The 24,277-nt window shown below is 42.7% G+C and overlaps 1 protein-coding gene across 2 annotated transcripts in view; it reads right to left on the reverse strand.

Moving 5' to 3' along the window:
* The window catches only part of TSPAN5 (tetraspanin 5), a 178,221-nt gene that overhangs the window by 101,595 nt on the left and 52,349 nt on the right, over positions 1–24,277 (reverse strand). The window lies entirely within an intron of this gene.

The raw sequence follows: 24,277 nt of genomic DNA on the forward strand, positions 1-24,277 counted from the left end.
AACGTCTTTGAATAACATTGTCATTAGTTTTCCCACTAAGACAGTAAGATAACAAGGAGGACGAGAAAATTGCTTTACAAGAACATACTTCAACATTAAGGCTTTCACACACAGCTATCCTTCCCCATCACCAATCTTGCTTTTCAAGAGTTCTTCTAATCCTAGCTATTTTATGCAGCATCAGAATGGCATTTGGGCTTACCTGTAGAAAACAAAATCTCCCAAGGTTGTGTTTATTCAAGTCAAATCTTCATAAACAATGTGAAAGACATTTTCAAAAAAAGCAAATAATTTGGTTGCAATTTATTATGTGAAATTCTATGTGAGAATTTATGTAAAATTGTTCACACATTTGTATTTAGCTGCCAGGAAAACATTTTTCAAAACAATAAATCCAAAAGGATGTTTAAATTATCCTTTAAAAGAATTTATATGTACATATGATAACTAGCTAGGATATCTGCTTTGTGACATTTTAACAGTACAGAACAGTATTTTTTCCATTAGCAATTTCCTCTATGTTTTTGTCTAGGAAAAAAAAAAAAATCATACCTATTTGCCCTAGAAAACAGAAAATAGAAATAATAGTGGAAACAAATTTCCATTACCCTTTTTAAGAATAGTAAGCTCTTGCCCTGGAGAAGGAAATGGCAACTCACTCCAGTATTCTTGCCTGGAGAATCCCATGGATAGAGGAGCCTGGTGGGCTACAGTCCATGGGGTCGCAAAGAGTCAGACACTACTTAGCCACTAAACCACCACCAGCTAAAGTGGGATTCCCCGGTGGCTCAGACTGCAAAGAATCTGCCTGCTAATGCAGGAGACCCAGGTTCTAACCTTGAGTCAGAAAGATCTCCTGGAGAAGGGAATGGCAACCCACTCCATATTCTTGCCTGGAAAATTCCATGGACAGAGGAGCCTGGCGGGCTACAAGCCCACAGAGTCACAAAGGGCTGGACACGACTGAGTGACTAACACTTCCACTTTCAAGCTCTTGCCCATCACAATTGTAAATATACATGTTTAGATGTAGGTCTCACTTGCAGAAGTCTCTGAAAGACAGTATAGATAGTGACCACCCACTAGGACCTGGCTAGTACTGATGGGGGCTGAGGACGTTGGCGACAGAGACAAGTCTATCTGACCCAACAAAACAGGCCATGGAAACATCATCTGGCTCGGACTGCTCGGGTCCAGTGAGGCTGAGCTGTCCAGCTGACCTCCTTGACTCCGATGTCAACTGTGGAGAAGATTTTGAGGATAAAATTACTCTGGCTTCAGCCTTCCAAGGTAGGCAGGACGTGCTACCTGTACCTGCTCACAGAGCAGCAGGGACAGGGCAACAACCAACCTGGAGAAGGTTGCCTGCCGCAGAGCTGAGAACGAAGGGAGAGCAGACATCTGAACATCAAGACCGTGCCCAAAAAGGCCAAGATGAACTGGAGGGCAAATAACTAAAAGAAAACTAAAACTAACATCTAATTCATCTGTGAACAAATTATTTGATTTTAAAGCCAAACCACAGACTTTTAAATAATTTAACATGAAAGCCTATTTTTTAATTCAAAAATGAGTCACCTGCCACTGGCAACCCACTCCAGTACTCTTGCCTGGAGAATCCCATGGACGAAGGAGCCTGGTAGGCTGCAGTCCATGGGGTCGCGAAGAGTCGGACACAACTCAGCGACTTCACTTTCACTTTCCTGCACTAGAGAAGGAAACAGCAACCCACTCCAGTGTTCTTACCTGGAGAATCCCAGGGACGGGGGAGCCTGGTGGGCTGCCGTCTATGGGGTCGCACAGAGTCGGACACGACTGAAGCGACTTAGCAGCAGCAGCAGCAGCCACTTAAGAATATTTACCATGTCAGCCTGGTGGACACAAGAATAGGAAGAAAGTCCTCTCTCTGTGGGCCTGGGCAGGGGCTGTGAGGAAGGGCAAGGCTTACCTAATCTGATTCCTGGAGTTTTTTCCAGCTGCAATTATTTCTGTGGAAAACAAGAAATTCTAGCTAGATCTCTCCCCTTTCTCTACTCTACTGCCTCCTCCTTCTTCTCAAATCTGGTTCACTTGGGTCCAAGTTAATGATTTCAATCTGAAGCACAAGCTGACTGCTGGAAACTCTAAAGCCAATAAAAGGGGCAAGAAAAATTAACTGGAACAATCTGTTGGCCCTGAGAGGCCCACGATGCTTGACAGAAAACCAAGTACTCATTTAGGGGAGCTCCTCCTCCTGGTTTTCTAAGACCTGTATAGGTGAAACAATGACCCAAAAGATATTTTAATAACAAAGTAACAACATATGAATTACAGAGCTGAGAAAGTCTTTGAGAACATAGCAAAGCCCCAGTAGGGGGCCAGTGACCTGGTTGGAACGTCATTTTTGCTGATCCATCATCTCAGGACTCTATCATTTCTAATACATTTTACCTGTCTCACCCAGCTGACTATCACTAGCAGATGTGAACATGTATAATTAGAGTCAGGAAAGCTAAAAATCACCCTCAGGCAATTCCATGCCTCAGCACTTTCTAAACTCCCCTGTCTTCGGGACAACTCAGTCCTTTTATTCTTCTTGCACTTTTATCTCAATCTTTACTGCTAATCCCTCTGTGGGACATTAATTACCCTGTCACAATTACATTACTCCACAAACAAGGACAACACAATAAAGTCCAAAATGGATTAACTTTGTATTTATTGTATTAACTTAATATGCTGTAATTGTATCATTAGTGCATATTTTGCTGGACATTAAAAAGAAAAATATAATTATTTCCCTTTGCCTTCAGCCCTACTGGCCTTCTGAATTTTTTTAAAGCACTGAGCTATCAGGGAAGCCCTTCTGATTTTTTAAAGCACTAAACATATTTTGGAGTAACCTGCACAGCCAGTGAATTTGCCTATAGATGTGATTTTGTCTAGAAGATATGCTGCATGAAACCAAATTATACTATTTTTCACAAGACTGGCTAGAAGTTGAGGTCACTTAGGGTCCCAGTAGGGAAAAACTCAAATGCTGATCAGAATGATTCAGACACCTTGAGTGATTACCACTAAAATCTGGTTCAAATTGTGGTGCTACCTAGGACCAAATTTATCAAGCCAGAAAGGAAAATAAATGCACACTCTTGCTTTTGTTGTTTAGTTGCTAAGTCGTGTCCAACTCGCTGTAACTCCATGGACTGTAGCCTGCCAGGCTCCTCTGTTCATGGGATTCCCCAGAAAAGAATACTGGAGTGGGTTGCCATTTCCTTCTCCAGGGATCTTCCCAACCAGGGATTAAACCTGTGTCTCAGATCTCCTGCATTGGTAGGCAGGTTCTGTATCACACTACACAGGCACTAACAAAGGAAATAAGATGGAAAAGGGTACAGAAGAGACTTGCTTGCAGTTTTTGGATGTGGACCATTTTTTAAAGTCTTTATTGAATTTGTTACAATATTGCTCTGCTTTATGTCTTGGTTTTTAGGACACAAGGCATGTGGGATCTGTGCTCCCCAACCAGGGATCGAACCTATACTCCCTGCATCAGTAAGTGAAGTCCTAACCACTGGATTGCCTAGGAAGGTCCCTTGCAGTTTTGATAGTAAGTAAAGGAAGGCATCCACCACAGAGATCTGATCAAAAGACCCACTGACAAATCTCACATGATCAACACTAAATCACAACTGAAAATTACAAGTCTTACGACAAACAGTTCTGCAGAACAATTTTTGTAGGAGTTCCTCAAGCTCCTTGTAAAATGAAGTCCAAAATATCTTTGCAGTAGCTTGTTTTCCACATCACTAAAGTTTAAATATGAATTCACACTATGTTTCTTGGTGCTTCCCCAGCACTAATCCCACTATATTGTAACCAGCCATGCCCTGCAAACTCTCTGAAGGCAGGGAAATTATGTTGGCTTTATTGTATCAAAGCATGAGTCCCAAGAAAGAAGAAAAGTGTGCATGGTACCCACTAAAAAAGTAAAATAACTACCATTAATTATGAGCTCCCATTAATTATGTGAGACGAAAGCAAGACACACTCCTTAGTACCATACAAAAAGCCAACAGAGGGGGCAAATCTACTTCCACCTAGAATCTGAAAAGCTGTATCTATCCAGAACTCGCCAGCCCCTCCTCTCACTGTGCCCATTACCCTAACACAAAGGCAGCTTGTCGACTGAAATAGTCTAATTGAGGCAAAGTGGGATGGAAGCTCTGGATGTGATGCTTTTCATTTCTACTTCAGTTTCCCCCTTTGGTCCTAGATGCTTGCTTTTTTCTGGACATGGCAGTATAATTTTCCTCCAGTTTGCTGGTCCACAGAGATCCCATTTTAATGATGAAAAGGAGGGAAAAAATTAGCCCTGTGGTCCCGGCAAATTTGTAATTTATTAAAAGAGGAAGGAGTGTTCTATGAGACAAGAGCTGGTGGGCTCGGACAGCAGAGAGCACTGGATTAAACACCCACTCCCTCACTCAGCCACAGGACCTGGTCTATGTTGATCCTCACAACATCAGTGTCCTAATTAGCAATAAGGGAATACACAATGAGACCACCCTTAAAGAGTTGTTAAGAGAAATAGGTGAAACAATATATATGAAGTGCCTGGCATGGAGCCTGGATCACGGTGGGTATTACAGTAAATTGTACCAAATATTGCCTTTATTCACTGCTTCCCCACTCCCTCTCCCCTCCACTGTTCTGAACTCCACTGTTCAGTCAATAAGTCTTTGTGGTATTTACACACATACATTCTCGCAAACTCTGCTATATTTGGTCCTGGCCCTTCCCACCCACCCCCCGCCCCAATCTCAAGTAACGCCTCAGCCAAAGGCCATAGGACCCCAAATACCCTCTGGCACCAGAGCTTTTATGAGGAAAATGATAGGTGAGACCTTATGAAGAAAGACCTTCTTAATTATTCTCATTATAATAAGAATGCTTGAACTAATACCACCGTCTTTTAAAGTTACTCAATCCTTCACATTAAATGTAACCAGTCAAAATGCTCATCTCTTTTTAAAATTTTCCAGTTCCTGAACAAGTATATGCCTCAGTATTACTGAAGCCAGAGATTATGTATAACACTCAACTCTGCTTCCCTAGCAACCTCAATGGAACGTAGCCCTCGATACAAGCCAGTACCTGCTGAATGAATGAATAACCAGCAGGTAAGAAAACATACCAGGGCTTCCCTGGTGGCTCAGCTGGTAAAAAAAATCTGCCTGCAGTGCAGGAGACCCAGGTTCGATCCCTGGGTCAGGAAGGTCCCCTGGAAAAGGAAATGGCAACCCACTCCAGTATTCTTGCCTGGAAAATCCCATGGACAAAGGGGCCTGGTGGGCTACAATCTATGGGGTCGCAAGAATCGGACACAGCTTAGTGACTAAACCACCAAGAAAACTTAAATGAGAAATGAATACACAATAGATATTAAATGTAGTTCCTATCTGACCTGCAGACTTTCCTGTTCAAAGTCAAGAATCCTGTGTCCTACTGAAAAAATCATTTCCTAGCTAGAAGTCTCCTTTTCAAAGATTCAGTGTTTGCCTCAGGCGAACTTGTCCATATTCAAGTTTTCAAGAGAAAAAGCCTAAGGGACATCTTGTCTCTTCAAACCACAGGGTCCATGGCCATAGCAAAGCATGGTCAAGGGGACTTCAGAAAAGACGGAGTTACCAAGAGAACCAAATGTGCCTTAAAAGGCAAGGTATCCTTTTGACAGCTCATCCTCAGAGCACCCCACAGTTCCAGACTCGCTCTACTTCCTTCCATTAACAACAAACACCGATAAGAAGAGATTTAAAATTTGAGGACACAGTGCCTCCTTCCTTCCCAAGTTTCCCAAGTTGACTGGTGGATGCCTTTACTCAAGAGAAGATCATTCATCTCACACTTGCTTCACACAACTTTACCTCGAACAGAACTCAGAGCAAGTGATTTCACAGATCAGGACTGAGGTCCAAAGAGCCCTCCACCTGGAGACAAGGGCTCCGATGTGAAGTCCAGACTCTGCCCCCAAGCAAAGGTGCGCCAGGGGTGATCTACTCCCCTAGGCGCTGAGACTGCAGAAGACTGTGAAGGCTTCCCGCTGTACACCACAGCCTACATATTCAGCTCGGAAGATGGGCCAGTTTTGCTCTCTGGCTGCTGACTGAATACTATTTTTAAATTTTGCTTCTCAGTCTCCTGAAAAAGTTGGCCTGAGAAAATAAGATGCCATGAAACAATCTGGAAGAACAGTGCTTTAAACAAGCAGTGAGAGGCAAGACTCCCTAATGGTAGGTTGGGAATCCAGTGTCGATGGGTAGTCGATCTTCCTATGTGCTTCCAGCACTGCCAAAGACACTGGAAAGTTCTTTTAAAGCAGTCTCACATGATCAGAGGCCATAGTCTTATTTTCTTTTGAAATGCAGGTAAAACTGCTTCCGAGTACTTTAAAAGTATTAATATTATTCTGGAAATATTACCAGAAGAATAAACCTCTCACTTTTCTCCTTCTTCTCTCTTCACCATTGAAGACCCTTTGGAAAAAGCCAATCTTTACCCCGTTAACTGCCTTCTCAGTGTGCAGAAGCCACCCCGAAGGCCTGCAGCATGCCTCGCGCAATTCCTGAGCCAGGGCATTGTTGCCAAGGTAACAAGTAAAGAAAAAAAGCCGAGAGAGGTCTAGCACATTTAATATGCAGATGAACTAGGTCACTTAGTAGTATTTCACTAATAGGCAAGAAGATACATTAAAGCCCTCTGTTCTGTCTTCTTGGTTTCTATCATACTAGGAGGAATTAATTTGAGCCATTTACAACAGACACAGTCATCCTTCTTTGGCAACAAATACAAAAATCCAAAGAGAGTTTGTTACAGTTAATCAAGCGAAAAGTAGCTCCTGTTGAGAAAGTCTACATGGAGAAAGGAACGGGGGTCCAGAGCAATGGATCTAATCCTAGGCGCTTGTTTCTGTGGTTTGCTTACAGATAACAGACAACAAACAGCCCGGCACAGGACAGGCATCCTGGCCAACTCAGCACACAACAGCCGGCCGGAGTCCCCATCCTGACCTTCGCAACAAGCCAGCGGCCTTCACAAGAGGCTCACAGTTCCCGAGCTGGAGGAGTGAGACTCTGGCTTCCAAATAGGAAACAGGCAGGGAGTTGAATGCGCTGGCAGTGGGGAGGCAGAGGGGGCCAAAAACCAGGGCTAAGGGCCCAAGGGGGCGCAGCTTTTCCTTTGACAGTTATCCTCCAATGGCCAGCCTGCAGTGTGGCCATCACATACCAACGACTGCTTTGAGTCCTCTTCCAAGATGAACGGAAGAAGCCAAAGAAAGGAAGGGCGGTGGGCACGGTGGGTCAATTCAGAATACTGCAGTAACAAAACCAAAGAGATGCTGGGGACGGACACGGGCAGAGACGACGAGGAAACATTTGTGTGCGCCAGGGGTCCAATGAGAGGGCCCTGCTTGGCCCAGGCGGGGCCAGGCTCCCCACAGCGACAGGACTCCCCCCAGAGCACTGGGACACCGTGATTTCTAGTGTCCCAAGTGGCTAACAAAGATCCATTGTGTTTCCCCGGGCATCCGTGCTGCCGATTTGTCTCACACCTTCCAAAGAGGCCTAATTATTAGTCTCTTCCTCGGCTGCCTGCCTTTTTCTCAGCTCCATGAACAGTAAACATATTTCACTACTCTAAAGGCAGTGGGCAGGGGTGGGAGAGACAGACGAGTCCGGAAGACAAACTCCTCTGTCCAGACATCAAGGAAGCAAGACACTCACGCCATCTCCACAAAGACCAGGGCACTTGGACCCAGGTCTCCAAGGCCCAGCCATTTCCAGCTTTTCTAATAATAAGCAGTCCCTTTGGCATTTCCCTGAAGGCATTCCTTACACTTCCCACCCTGTCCTATTACTTAAAGTTCCTAAATAAAACCCATCCTCCAGCAGAGCACAGACCTGTACTGTCTATTCTGCACACTGGATATTCTGTGTCCCACTTTTGAGAGCCCTTTCATTTCCCTGTTTTGTAAAAGTGGTTGAAAGTTAAAAAGAAATTAGCTTCATGTCCTGCAGGATAAAAAAATAAAATAGAGTCATTAGGCTTCCAAGACATCACTGAGTCTTCTAAATGAGTCAGCGGTGGCAATGTCACCTGAATGCGGTGAGCGGTACCAGAGACTGCAGAGGATCACAAAGTCTGTTCCTACCATATGTTCACTAAGAAAGGGCAGTCTGGGTTTTAATTTCTTTCTTTCTTTTTTTTTTTTTTTAAGTCAACTCTATTCCCAAGTCTGTCATTTCTGAAAGAAGAAATTTTTTAATTACCATTTCTCATTTTTAAAGAGTCTCTTTTCTCTTTCCAGAGATCTTTCAACTTATTTTTCACTATTTGTAAAAATTTTCCAGTTTTCTCCATTATTCCCAATGACTGAAAATAAAGGACAAAGATAATAAGATTAAACAATGGAAAAATAAAGCCAAAGAAAAGTCCAGTTATGATACTCATAGACAGGACTCTGCCCTGTGGCATACTGATCCACCCTAAAAGGGCCTCACCAAGGGGAAAATTTAAACTTTACAATCATCTGTGTGCTCTTTTGAAGACTTCAAATGTTGTTCCCCCAATGTGAGCACTGAAATAATGTCACTGAATTTACATTTAATAACACTTACATTTGTAGAGTGCTCTGACTTTCAAGGTGTCTTCATTTACAATGCATCATTATAAATGTCACGGTTATTTTTTTTTATAAAAACCCTAGAAGGCTGGCAGGAAAGTAAGCTATTACTGTATCTCGTACAGATGAGGAAAGTGGCCCAGAACAGGTAGAAGGCCATGAAAATGACACACAGCTGGAAGGCGACCCGGCTCCACACCCCTGACCCCTAGTCCAGCACTGGTTCTGCAGCGCCCCCACCCCGACCCCAGTGTTCTCCAGGTGGGCAGGCATCACTGTGCACTGGTCCATGATGGTCCATGATGGTCCATGATGTCCATCTTGCTGGAAACAAGATGCATGTTACCTTTAATACTGACAACTGTAGGTCACCAGAGTGTGACTTTCTGCACATTTAACACTGATCAGAAAACTGGAGTGGGCATATATTTGCACCATGATATTTCTTAAGGGTCAACTAATCCCCCAGAGCTAAAACCAATCCTGGCCTGGCAGCACCACTGATGATCCCCACCCCCACCCCCACCCCCACCCCAGTGGGTTTTAACAGCAAATCACTGGCCTGACTTAAAGAGGCTGGAAATACCCGGGTTTTCAGTGAGGCCTCTGATGATGGTGCTAACAGACAAAGGAAGAGAAGAAGCAATTATCAAAGAATTTAATTCCCTATAAACACCAATTTGGAGTAATTGATGAAAGGGTGAGGGGTGCCTTTCTTTCCTCCATAGCAGGATTTCTTTATATCAGCTGGATAATTGCTTCTGTTCTCCAACTGCCTAGACCCACAACTGGGGACTGGTACGCCATCCACACACAGACTACCAGAATTAGAACAAAAGCCCTCACATTGTACTTAATAATTAAGTTTTTTACAAATACTTTACCCTGGCACCAAAGCTTTCGTCACCTTGTGTTAAAAGTGTGTTTTCTCTGACCGAAGTGTAAAGTGTTGGAGCAAAATACACCGACTCTCTCTCTGACACTGCAGTATCAGTAGAAACATATCAATAAAAATTGCCTTGGAAAGTGGGGTGATTTTTTCTTCTAAGAATTTGCTGAGTTATTTCAATAGCACATCAAGCTCCATTTACACAGTCACATCTCCCCTCTCTGGCACTGCAATCATAGGTAAATGAGTCTCTGATGCTCAGATTTATTCTCAGCATCCCAGCCTGCTGTCTGCAATTCCAGTCACATCGCTGTACGTTGTGAAGGTAAGGTTCCCAGCACAGGCCAAGAAATGAAGGTGTCTAGGTCCAGTTCCAACGTGCTATGTACTAACAAACATTGAGCACACAGTCTCACACTCTTCTCACCTCATTCTTATCTTTCAAGTAGTTTATGAAATGAGTACAATGCTATTGGACAGACAATCGTAGGTCTATAACATGAATGAGAGGCAGGAAGCTTCCCAACAAAGAATGGAAACAAACTCAGACTCACCACCTGCCTGTTGTGTGCCAGGCACGATGCCAAAAGCTCTGTCCCCACTTTGATCTCGTTTTCCGAAAAACTCTGTGAAGCTGACATCCCCATTTTACAGATAAAGAAACTAAGGCTCAAAAGACGAACTAATTGGCCCAAAGTTACGGTGCTGGCCAGTGCCCTGATTTGAACATGCGTCAAGCTCCAAGTCTAGTGCAACTTCTACACGTAACCTAAATCAGGATGAAGTGGTTTAACCTAGTGACCAGCATTAAAAAAAGACTAGTATTGATCGTGAAGAAGCTCAGAATTGCCTGTGATCTAATCTGCTTCTATGAGGATAACTCTAGGCCATAACAGTCTGGCAATACAGGTGGGGTTGGTCCAGCTTATTATCTAAGTGAGCAAACCTCACTCCCTTGAAAACTCAACAACCCGCTTAAACCACTTCAACTCATTTTTTACACACCCAGCATTCAAGATACTGATTTCTTCAGACATTTCCCTTTAATTTGCAGGCCATCAAATTTAGGTTTACTTTGACAATATAATACCTAAGAAATTTTGAGATCCTAAAGTATGAGTTCTTCAAATAACTGACTCTCCAAATAACCAGCCATCAATGCGGGAAACAGAGACAGCAAGAAGGAACATACATTTTGGGTAATTCAGCAAACCTCAAATATCTGTGTGTCCATCAGGTAGGAAATCAACTTTCCTTGCTTTTTGCCATCAGTGATAACTCATTAGAAACCAGCATCTCCATCCTGCCAGGTTTTCCTGTCTTTTACAGTTTAATCTGAGGTATATGAGACATGGTCTACTTTCCTAAGTTCAAATTCAGGAGCTACAGGAACTGAAGAGTTACCTAACATGAAAGAATCAGGACAAGAGGAAAATGTGCCAGAAAATAATTCTGTCCTGTTGTTATTTATACTCCTTAAACAATAAAAGTATAAAGTGTGCCAAGGATCTACGGGAAAATCCTGTTAAAACATACACTTTAAAAAGGCTTCAAAAGCTTTCTGAAAATAGCACATAATCCAGAACACTGAAAGAATCAAAACTGACCAATAACATAAAGTACAGATAATCCTCAATTTCATACAGATTATAATCTAAAGTCACTTTTTAAATTGGTTTTTTAAACTTGGAAAGTAATATGTCTATAGAAGCAAGGTAATAAGAAGTAACAATATTTACAAAAAAACAAAACACCAGTAATGTCTTTACTTTTTAACTGAAACGTTTAAAAAAGGCAATTCTGAGGTATAATTTATTTAAAATACAGTCATTCAGAAAGGACAGTGAAGGGTGTTTTGACAATTACACACACCATGTGGTCATTCCACATCAAGATACAGAACATTTCCACTACCCAAAAAAATTCCTTTGTTAATCTCATGCCCAGCCCCAGATAACCACTGATCTGTTTTCTATCAATGCAGACTGCTTTTGCCTGTTCCAGAACTTCATATAAATGGATTCATGTAGTATGTATTCTTTTGTGTCTTACTGCTTTGGACACAACATTTCTGAGACTCAGGCATGTTGCTGTCTATACACATAGTTTAGTCTTTTTTTTAATCACCAAACATTTACTGAGCACCTTCTATGTACCTACTGATAACTGCACATAATCTGGCATTCACAGATTCTTTTTTTTTTGCTGAGTAGGACTCTGTTGTATGGATATACCATAATTTGTTTCCCTGGATGATGACACATGGGTTGTTTCCAGTTTTGACCTATTACAAATAATGCTGCTATGAATATTCACACACAAGACTTTTGTGACCAAGTTTTAATTACTCTACAAACTCTAAATGGTTTTCCAACATAACTGTACCATTTTACATTGTAATTAATGGTATAGTTTAAAAGATGACCCACAAATGTCTGTTCAATCTGCTGTGTGCCTGAAACTATCACCACTGAGCTGGTTTCAAAAAAAAAAAAAAAAAAAGCCCTGCAGTATAAGAGGATTGTTGAGAAGAAAGTCCTGTTTTTCTATTGGCAAAACTAGAAGCATTTTGCCCATTCCACATTTTTTTGGGACAAAGTTCCATTTATGCACTTCCCTACCCCTCCACTTCCATCGATGCCTCAGTGCTCCCAGCCCTCATATTAATCTTATTCTCAATCCCTGATGAAGCTACAGAATTGGCCCATCTCTCTTCCAAACTGTTTCATTTTCTAAAGCTACCTTTGTCCCCTTGCCTTCCTCTCCCACTGCAAGTCAAAACTTCTGCCCCTCTTCATGTTTAGGGATGAGGGAGGCGATCTGATTACATGGACATTAGCACAAAGGACTGGTTAAAGGAAAGTGTTCAAACAAAGGTGAAAGAAATGGCTGTCTATAATTCTACAATATTGCTCTTATTCCAAATGAGTCCCTAACATGCAAGACATATAGCAGTGCAAAAGAGTGAAATAATGAAAGGTGGATGGTACAAGGCAAGGCAGGAGAAGATATATTTTATCATGTTAGGATAGAAAGTTCACTGCGTTTATAGACTCGACCTGCCTAGTGATATTCAGTCCCACAAGGTTCTTTCTGTTCTTCACCATTTCTTTCCTTCTCCTTTGCCTCTGAACTCAAGATTCTTTTTATGTTAGAACCCATAGTAACGGAAGGCACGGTAAGGGGAAGAAGATGTCATTTATAAGCTGGATGTCTCCATCTATACTAGAGTAAGATCCTGGACAATCATTTTAGTCACTAGTTCCTTTAGCCTTCACCCTACCAGGCATTTTGCTATGTGACATTCTGGACCTTAGCAATAAATACACATGCACCTTGCTGAAGAATCATCCCCCAGCCATACCATTAACATCACACATTTTCATGATGTTGTGAAAAGACATTTGCCATCGGCCTATTGTAAAGGAGGATCAGATTTCAGAAACTCAAGCCTACAAGCAATTTTACTATCAAAACCAGTCTGCTGTCAATAGACTGCCAGTCTAAAACCATTCTTAGGTAGCCGGCTCACACTAGGGCATGGAAGAGAAACAAACCCTAGTGCCTTTGATTCAGCCACGCCAATGCAGGTTCTGTCTTCTCCTATCTCAAACTCTCATGAATAAAGTTCCCCACAGAGCTTAGCAGCAGCCAGGAAACGGATAAACCACTTTTGGCTCACGCAACCATCTTAGAGTTCTAGTGTAACAAACATGTTCAAGTGGACGACAGCTCTCTCAATTAAGTAATGGAAAGTGAATGTACCACACGAGGGTCCAATTTAATGCGGTGGGCTAATCCTGTGGCAGGTCACAGACACAGCTCTCCATGACAGCAAAGACAACCGGAGCCATGCTGACTCCTCAGCATCTCTCATCTCCCTCCCCTGCTACTTACTCGGGAGTCTGAAGCCAGCTCAGCCACCAGAGAACAGAAAAGCCACAAAGCCCCTCTAATCACTTCCGAGTGGTGCTGACTCTCTCAATCCTAATAGGCACTTGAAAAACAATTACCTTTCTTGAATTTCGGGAATTATTTGGCCATTTTGAACTACCACTCAGTTCGCCTGCCATTTCCTCTCCTGACACTTACGCAGCCTTTGCAGCTGCATGAAAATAACGTGAGCCAGGATGAAAAGAGAGAGAGGATATTAGCACTCTCCATCACCCAGCATCGCAGCAAGCTCGGGGTGCTCTGTGACTCGGGGGCTGCTGTGTCGCCAGGTCAGCTTGTTACCATCCCGCTAGGAAACAAGGCCAAAACCATTCATGTAATCACTCTCCCCATCACCAGTCACCCAAACTTCAAAGATGTTCTTGTCTTCATACTAAACCAAAAGAGTCATTTCAGTCCATTTCCGGGCTTCATGAAGATTTCTTTCCACAAAAATGAATGTTTTGTAATGCTCAAGCAGATTCTCACACCGAAAATCATTCTAACATGTCCTCATCAAAATGACAGTCACTGCAGCTTTGACACCACGCCATCCTGGAACTGAAAAGCTGAGATGAATCAGCAATGAATCGACTTATAAAACATGACCTGAGACGTATTCATAGGAAGAAGGCATGTAAGGAATGGGAAGTTACCACACTAGCATCATCGAGGCAGTGGTGGGATTCGTCTCGCAACACCATATGTCATCTGAAGTTCCAAATGTCATCCGAGATTCCAACTTTCAAGATTTGTGAATGAACCAGGACAAGCCCAGGAGGCTTAGAGAAAGCTGTGTTCCCTAATGCATCAAAAGTTTTACGATGATCCTCAAAATCCAATGAGAAATGGAAAAGAAAATATTTCCTGAATATATTCTATGTTCTTAGTACTCTTTTTTTTTTCTTAGTACTCTTTATAAGACTCTTTGTTTCATCTGTAACATGACCCTTAAAAGGGAGTTTTCATGCCTTTTGTACAGACTGTGGAAACCAAGGCTCAAAGATATGAGGCAGCTTTGCCCAGAGATACCAGCTAGGGCTCCTCACCCATCTCTCCCACTCAGATTCACTCTTGTAACATCCAACTGCTCCGGGCACTGCAAAGTCAGCAGATCCAAAACTGAATTCACGTTCCATCTGCTCCACATCTTAAATAGTATATATATATTAAATATTTTAAATAAATTTTTCCATGACAGAAGATAGCTCACAATAGTTTAACAACCAATAATAGCAGGTTACTGCTTACTGGGTCTTCACGTTCCCTCCCTTTGGGTTTTGTGTGTATGTTTTTGGGGTGGGGGTGGGGGTTGTTGTTGTGAAAACAAAGAACTATTCATAAAGTCTAGTGATCTGCTGACATCACCATAAACCTTAAGGCTTGAAAGAGTCAAACATTTTAACATAACCTTGAAGCAATAACTGAACTATCAGCATGTCAGGGAAAAAATATGCCAATTATCAAGCAACAACTTGGCTAAAGTTCAATTGTGGGGGCACTAACTAATTCACCAAAAAACGCTGCATCACCCTTCCACAGCTAGTGCCAGGATTGACCTGTGGACAAGACTCCTGACCTACAGCTACAGTGGAGAGATGAGCAAAGGTCCCTTTGCCCTTCCACCTCTTCCCACGGCAGCTGCCCTTTACCATGCCCTCCTGCATGACTCTCTCGAGCCTTTAAATCAAGGAATGCCCAGAAAACAAGCATACAGTTTTTAGCAAACTACTCTACAGGATACTGCAGTTCGTTTATAAGGCTAATTTAAAATGCTTCCTGTTGACAAAGCTTTTAACAAGTTCAGGCCCAAACAGTCAATCCCTCTGAATACAGTTGACCCTTGAGCAAAGTGGGGGATAGGAGCACTGACCCTCTACAAGTTGAAAAAACCCACATGACTTCTAGTCGGTCCTCTGTATCCATGGATTCAATCAACTGTGGATCATGTAGCCTATAGTACTCTACTCCATCCCTGTGAATAACTGTTCAGTTCAGTTGCTCAGTCATGTCCGACTCTTTGCGACCCCATGAATTGCAGCACGCCAGGCCTCCCTGTCCATCACCAACTCCCGGAGTTTACCCAACCTCACGCCCATCGAGTCGGTGATGCCATCCAGCCATCTCATCCTCTGTCGTCCCCTTCTCCTCCTGCCCCCAACCCCTCCCAGCATCAGGGTCTTTTCCAATGAGTCAACTCTTCACATGAGGTGGCCAAAGTACTGGAGTTTCGGCTTCAGCATCAGTCTTTCCAATGAACACCCAGGACTGAATAACTGTAGGAGGAACCAATTTTCAAGACTTCTAAACAGTCTTAAAATGGAGATACGCATGTGGCTACTTAAAATTCACCCATTTTCAGTTAATGTGCATTGTGTATTTTTTTGTTGTTGCATTAGGTTGCTTGTCGCTGATATCTTAGCGGCTGGTCCAGGGTTGCTCAGGAAAATCAAGCATCACTGTGAAATGCACACCTCCCCAGCTCCTCTTTCTGCTGGGTGGACTTTGCGGAGTTGCCCTCAGAAGCAGCAGCTCCCCTGCTCCTCTGCCCCCGGAATACAGAGTGCACCCTGGCTACCTGATGTGGGCTCACAGTGAAACCACTATTGGTCATCTCTATGGCATTTTTATGCCTTTGGCACCTTTCTTCCAGAGGACAGTTAAACATGTGTCTCTTTGTACAGTGCTCTCAGCTGGTCCGGGCAACAAGGACCATCTAAGATTACACATATCAAAAAGGTCTACCTACATTTTACATCAGAACACCCTAAATGTACTCTCCAAATCAAGGGAAATCCACTGAACCATTTTCATGTGGTAGAGCAAAAGAACAGACCCAAATAAGTTTGATTTTATTTCTGCAGATTACCTGCACCCTTGAAACAGTCTTTACTACATAAAGCTAATTCATCACATACAGTTCTAGCTTCATCCTCATTTTGAAAGGTTCACACTCAGATCTGTATTTCTCAAAAGACAATAGGACAAACATAAAAATACTCAGAGAACAAAACTTTCCAAAGCAACATCACGTTCTCCTCATGAGCTACCCCAGGAAGACAAGGAAACCCCCATCTGCATCACATATTATTTCAGGGCAAAATCATAATGGAAACAGATCCTTCTTAAAAACTATGTATTTAAATATGTCCCACCCCCTACCTCATTCTCTTACCCCTCACTCCAGATCAAAGACTATTATCTAGAAAATATAACTTGAAATACTTATGTATTAGAAAACTTGGTGTTTTTAGTTCTCTAAACAACCTAAAAGCTATTATTAGTAATGCCTTAAGTGCAAAAGCTTACACAATTATTGAACACATACAGAAGAAAATGAGGAACTGAATACAAAGTATTTTCTATTCCTGAATTTTTATGACTTTTTTAAGGATGAAAAGGAGCAGAAAAAGAAAGCTTTGAAGTTCAGAAAAGAAACATAATTTGATTCTAAAGAGGCTTTATTATGATTCACATTCCAAATTAAAAAATACATTTTCAACCTTGAGGCATGTATGAACAGTCATGAAGTGAATGTCCTTCGCAAGAAAGTGAGAGAAACAGTTCTTCGTAAGGGGCAAGCAGCAGACTGGCCATAACAAGGCACCATCCCATAGCTCAGCTCTGGGATATTTGGGTCAAGAGCCTGAATTCCCACAGCAGAAAGTCACCACTGATGTTGCTAGGTCCTGAAGGAAAGCACACCATCCCTCACTAGCCACACTCTTGCAGTTCCAGAGTCCGGTCTTGCATTGTCAGCTACTACAATTGCCGGCAGTGAAGAAAACTAAGTTCTCAGGAAGACGAGAGAGAAAACTCAGAGTCACATGCTGGGATCCCAGTATCTAAGTATCCCACACAAAGACTTTCCCTATAAAACAACTGTAGAAGGGGCGGCGCTGGTGGGGTGGACATTTCCCTATGTTTGGTAAAAGCATAGAGGATGGCACATACATGGAGACATGCTATAAAATCTTAGAAGTTAACCACAGACAGTATCTCACCTACCAAAATAATTTGCTTTCTTTAAGAAGGAATTGTAATACCCAGCATGTTTCTCTTTTTACCTTGGTTTCCAGGAAGCTCCAAATTAAATGTAACATTCATTTGCAGTAACTTCATCAGCCTAAGTTATTCGGTACATTTATTTGTATTATATCAGTCCTGTTGTCTATAGTTACATTGTTACAATCTTCCTTAAATATATTTTGCCTACAATTAGAGTGCAGCTTGATAAATTTTTGTAATGCCTGCAGTAAAAGTTATATACACTGTAACTATTAATAGAATGGCATTTTATTTTTTGAGAAATCGTCAGAGTTTAACTTTGGAACCATATGCATTATAAAGTCATATGCTAGACATAAGCTGCTAGACTGTGACTGGAAAAAAAACCTGTTTCAATTTACGGAATTCTCTACTACATTACATAGACATCCTCTTCCCCGACTGCAGACAAACGTACCTATGACAGGAATCCTTCGTTTCCTTTTATAGTCCTTGAACCCCTTTAGGATTCTGATTTTTAAAAGCCATGGGACTTCTCCTCCAGAAAAACACACCCCCTCAAATACACACCATCTAACGTAATTTAAGGTGTTCACAGACCCTGCACCCCATCTGGGTTCCTTCTTGCTAGAGAAATGGCAGGGAAGATGGTTGGTTTCTTCTGCAGGAAGCCACAGGGAGCCCGTGCTGCACCAACACGCCCAGCAGTGCAGCGTCACACGGGGCTAAAGGGGCCCAGGACCCCCTCTCCCCCGTATCGCCACCGCGAGGACCAGGCGTCCGTGAGAGAACAGCATCCCACCAGCGGCTGACAGGGCCAGAATGAAGCCTGGGTCTCCTGACCCCACCAGGAACTCCAATGATTTTCACTGTCTCTATATTAAGTGATTATAGATTTTTCCTTTCCTGAAGAGAAGCATTCTAACACGTTACCGCTGTTCCAGAGGAAACAGATTGTATAAATGCAGCGTCTTATTTTTACCCACCGAAAAATTCACACAGTGCTGCCTTCAGTCTCTCCCCTGAGTATTTCTCCCTGATTTGAACAGTTCATTTTCCAGTTTTGAGAAATAATGGACCTACATCACTGTATAAGACCTACCTTCTGGTGGTTTGCTCTATAGACGTCAATGATTACCACAATAGGTTCAACTAACATCCAACTTCTCATACACAGATATAATAAAAAAGACAAGAAAAAAAAAGGGAACAAAATGTCTCTTTGTGATGATAACTCACAGTATTTACTCTCTCAACAACTTTCTTCTATTTGGTTCAGCTATGTCAGCTGTGTCGTTCTGTTGTATGCTCCATCCCCTACCACTCCCACTAATGGGAAATCGAGGCCTTTTGACCACCTTTCCTCAACTCCCCTTCCCCCCACCTCTGCTTCTGGTACCCACAAGTCTGACCCTTTTTCTCTAAGTTTGGGTTTTGTTTTTTTTTTTAAGATTCCACATATAATGAGATCATACAGTATCTGTCTTTCTCTGTATGATTTATTTCACTTAGCATAATGCTTTCAAGGCCCATCCATGTTGCAAACGGAAGGGTTTCCTCATTTTTCGTGGCTGAATAACACTCCACTGTACACGTTCCTAAAAATATATCGGCCTGTGCTTTTCTTTCCCGCTAGTGTCCTTTTGTGGTTCTGGTATCATGGGGCCTCATAAAATGAGTTTGAGACTTGGTGGAAGAGTTTAAGAAGGATTGTGGTTAATCCCCCATTAAATGTTTGCTAAAATTCACCAGTGATTTGAATTTATTGAGAATTTTTTCCACTTAGTCCAAAACCTTAGTTCTTTCCCTCAAAGACAGATGTGTGTTTCTTCTTTTCCCCCACCACTGCCTTAAAATCCTTCCTGTTGTTCCCTCAGATAAATCTGCAGCCATCAATACACTGCATTCATTCTTTTTATTGAATAAGATATCTCTTATCATAAATCACACCTTGTATCACTCCCTCATGTAAGACATATTTAACGGTTTTTAAATAACAGGTCAGTGTAGACTAGAAAATCACAGTGATCTTGAGGGTAGTAAAACAAATGGATGCAAAAAAGAAGAAAGAAAAACAAATCCCACCAACACTGAATAGTCCACCTAGACCACGATTTTCAATCCCAATCATAACATTAAATTCAACTAAAAACAACTTTAAAAAAAAAAAAGAAGAAAAAAAAAGAAATACTGTTGCCCAAGCCTTATCCATAACTGATTAACTCAGAATTGCTGGAGATGGGAGTTGGACACTGGATATTTTAAAGCTCCCTGTTACTCCCCTACAGGGGCCAGTGAAGAGAAACATCCAAACCAGCCCTTCTGCGGAGGGAAGTGGCAGGCAGGAGAGAGCATCAGGGAAAAAGTGGAAGTGGACCCTAGAACGCTAGTCGGAAAAATCAGGCTGTCCTGTGCGTCCCAGGTCCTCCCAGTAAAAATCACCAGGCTGGTACAAAGTCAGGTGTCTGCAGGGCATGTGTTCTCTGGCCAACAGTGGAGATGGACAGCAGCCCATGCAGCATAGGGGACAAGAACACGGCCCCCAACCCAGTCCCCAGCCTCTTGGGTGAAGACATCCCTCTGACTCACGGGTGTGTGAAAGGATAACACTTTTAGCACTGTGCACCATCACTACCACTTCTCAGTTCAGAGCGTCCCTGATGCCCTCAACTCCTTCCTCTTCCCTGAGGGTCAAAGCAGAATTGGTTCCCTATCTTACTCAATGAAGCAGGAAGGGCCTGCCCCCCAAAAATCACAGGCCTGGGCAGACAGAGCCAAGCCAAAGTGACCGTGACAACCTGCTGCAGCAGAGGGTTCTGAGCAGAAGGAGAGCGCACAGCAGTCAGAAGAGGCCGACTATCTGATCTCTGCGGCTTTGTGAGCGCCTCGCCTTCATGGAACAAGCGGGAGGGCCCCTCATTCAACACAAACCGACTAAGAGAATTTGCAGCGTCATGAGCTCCGCCGCTGTGCAGGAAACGCCTGGGGCCCACACGGCCCTCCCTCCTCCTCCATCTCCGCTCAGCAGCAAAAATCTTTCTTTGAAAACTTGATGACAGGTAGGCCAATCTCCTTCTTGTCTAGGGTGCAAAATTAGCCACCAAAGCAAGACCTTCATCATGAGTTATGAGCAGGGTTGGCCCAGGCTAGCTTACAGGTACTATCCACCACTGGACTGCTCAGGCAGAGTCAATACTCAACATGTATTTGCTGAGGGAATGAACTGGACTCCAAGAAAAACACGAAAGTCTATGTATAAAAAGCAGTCTGGTAAATTGACAGCTACAGGAGAACCATCATAAAATGTTCTGCTGAAGTCATTCTTTATCTTTATTAACTAACCACTCATAGAGTGTCCCTCCCTCACTCTAACATATTAAGGATGAAGACTTCAAGAGACATTTTTTCCAAAGAAGACATACAGGTGAATAATATGCACATGAAAAGATGCTCAACATTGCTAATTTATTACAGAAATGCAACTTCAATCAGGTATCACCTCCCATCTGTCAGAATGACCACCATTAACAAGTCTATAAGAAGCAAATGTTGGAAAGTGTGTGGAGAAAAAGGAATCCTACACATTGTTGGTGGGAACGTAAAGTGGTGCAGTCACTGTGGAAAACAGTATGGAAGTTACTTAAAAACTAAAAATAGAACTACCATATGATCTAGGAATTCTACTCCTGGGTATATATATATCCAGGAAAAAAAATGAAAACACACACATACATACATATACACAAGCACATGATAGAATATTACTCAGCCATAAAAAAAGACTGAGATAATGCAATTTGCAGCAACCTACATAGACCCAGAGAGATTATTATGCTTAGTGAAATAAGTCAAAGAAAGAAAAATACTACATAATTATCACTCATATGCTGTAGTCCATGGGGTCGCAAAGAGTTGGATACTACTTAAGTGACTGAACAACATATGTGGAATCCAAAAAACAATACAAATAAATGTATATGCAAAACAGAAACAGACTCACGGACACAGAAAACAAATTTGTGAATACCAAAGGAGAGAGGGAAAGGGGAAGACAAGTTAGGGGTATGGGATTAAACAGATACAAACTACTATATATAAAATAGATAAGCAACAAGGGTATACTGCTTAGCACAGGGAACTATACTCATCTTGTAATAACCTCTAATGGAATATAATCTGCAAAAAATCACTATGCTCTACATCTGAAACACAATATTGTAAGTCAACTACACCTCAATTTTTAGAAAAGGAATGAGGAATAATTTGGGAACAGTCCCCCAGCATCTGCTCTTGCTCCTTTTGGTAATAAGCCCCCGTAGGTGGCGCAGCAGTAAAGAATCCTCACGCCAATGCAGGAGACCTAAAGACTCGGGATCAATCCCTGGGTCAGAGAGATCCCCTGGAGTAGCAAATGAATACTCCAGTATTCTTACCTGGGAAAATCCTATGGACAGAGGAGCCTGGTGGGCTACAGTTCATGGGGTTGCAGAGAGTTACATATGACAGAGCACGCATGCACGTTAGTTTCAGGTGTATAGCAAGTGAACCTGTTATACCTATATTCTTTTTAGATTCTTTTCCCTTATAGACCATTACAGAGTATTGAGTAGAATTCCCTGTGCTACATAACAGGTCCTGATTAGTTATCTATTTTACATACAGTAGTGTGTATGTGTCAACCCCAATCTCCCAGTTTATCCCTCCCTCCTTTCCCCCTTGGTAACCATAAGTTTATTTTCTACATCTATAACTCTATTTCTACTCTGTAGATAAGCTCATCTGTAGCCTTTTTTAATATTGCACGTATGAGCGATATCGTACGATACTTGTTTTTCTCTACAGGGTCACTTTCTTAAAGACGAAGCCACCTGAACCACTGGCTGAGACATGGGGGCAAGCAGAGCTACCTGGGTCAGGGGTGAAGAAGGCAGAGACACTCCTCCCGTCCTCACTGCTCCCCTCTGGACTACGATCTGAGGACCACTGCAGTGGGAAGTACATATGTCACAAAAAGAGACTAATCCACCTCATGACTAAGTCCAGAAGGAAGCGGAGAACTCCTCTTTCAGCCCTAATTCCAACCTTTAATTTGCTTGGGGATTCCCAGGTGGCGCTAGTGGTAAAGACCCGCCAGCCAATGCAAAAGACATAAGAGACCTGGGTTCAGTCCCTGGGTGGGGAAGAGCCCCTGGAGGAAGGCATGGCAACCCACTCCAGTATTCTTGCCTGGAGAATCCTGTGGACAGAGGAGCCTGGCAGGCTGCTGTCCACAGGGTCACAAAGAGTCGGGCACGAATGAAGAGATTTACCACGCATGCAGCTCAGGCCCCTTAACATCTCCCATTCCACCGTTTCCTCCTTTATAAACTGAGGATACAAGTACCTGCTCAATCTTATTAATAAGAAGAATCAAATGCAATATTAAAGTACAAATGCTTTGGAAAGTTAAGAAGCAGTGTCTGAATGAATTATAACTATAATTATTCTGGACAAGCTAAAATGAGAGTTCAGTATGGCAATGAAAATATTTTAAAATACAGTGCATACTTACAAATGTGATTTGTATGCACTAATTGCACAATTATGTCCATTAAAACTGGTTGACACACCAAAAGGGAAGAGTGAGGCAACCCAGTGTGGTGCAATGAGGACTGAACATAGTTTAGCCACCAGGTTTAGCCACCAGCCACAATGCAGTGTGTCCCTGGGTAGGAAGGCAGAGTCCCGACGTTTTTCCCAGGCAGGGCCACTGCCAGCCCTTATGGCTGGGACATTTTAGAAATAGGCTTGGCTTGCTCAGTTGCTTTCATGACAAATTTGCAAAAAGGCAATCCTTTCCTCCAGGCTGATCCATCTCCACAGCCTTGGAGGCAGGGAGTGGGCTACATTTCAAGGGATTCAGCCCTTGGCCACATGGCCCTTTTGCCCAAAAAAACACCCTACAACTGAACACAAGGCCCTGTCCCAAATTTTAAGTGCATGTGGCATCACTGGGCTTCCCAGGTGACTCAGTGGTAAAGAACTGCCTACCAATGCAGGAGTCACAGGAGATGCGGGTTCAATCCCTGGGTCAGGAAGATTCCCTGGAGGAGGAAATGGCAACCTACTCCAGTACTCTTGCCTGGAGAATCCCATGGACAGAGGAGCCTGGTGGGCTGCAGTCCACAGGGTCGCAAAGAGTCAAACACAACTGAACATGCACGCATGCACAGCATTATTATCAACAATGTACTTGTACCTGATGTTTCCTGGGGATCCCAGTCCTGTCCAAAGAACCCACTACCTGTCGCTAAATCCACCATAATTCCTTCATTGGAAATGGAGGTATATTTCATTTCAAAGAAGAGCAGCTAAGTGAACTCTTTTTCCCATCTCCCTTCCATGTGCTAGGGGAAGAAAAAAAAAGAAAGCTGCAAGCATTACAAAAAGACAGGTTGGAGGTGAAGGCTTATAGCCCAGTCCTCCAAGCAGAGTGAACACTGAAAGAAAAGGCTAAGAGACAACAGCCAAGTATCAGAGGATTTGCAAGAACAATGATGCGTCCTTCAATTAAATTCTTTTGCTTAAACCAATCTTTCAGTTCTTGTAATGTTCTCAAGTGAAATTCATTTACAACTCCCAAAACAAAGCCCACAGACACCTGGGATTTTTCTTAGCAGACCTCAACAGGGACACGGCTGTTACTGGCAAGGACCCCTCTGTCTTTAAAGGGACATTCAAGCAAGTCATCTTGAAATCCCAAGGCCAAAGGAATGCAGAACAGACACAGAGCAGCCATCTCCGCT

This window comes from Cervus canadensis, chromosome 19, assembly GCF_019320065.1.
Source record: "Cervus canadensis isolate Bull #8, Minnesota chromosome 19, ASM1932006v1, whole genome shotgun sequence".
NCBI lineage: Eukaryota > Metazoa > Chordata > Mammalia > Artiodactyla > Cervidae > Cervus > Cervus canadensis.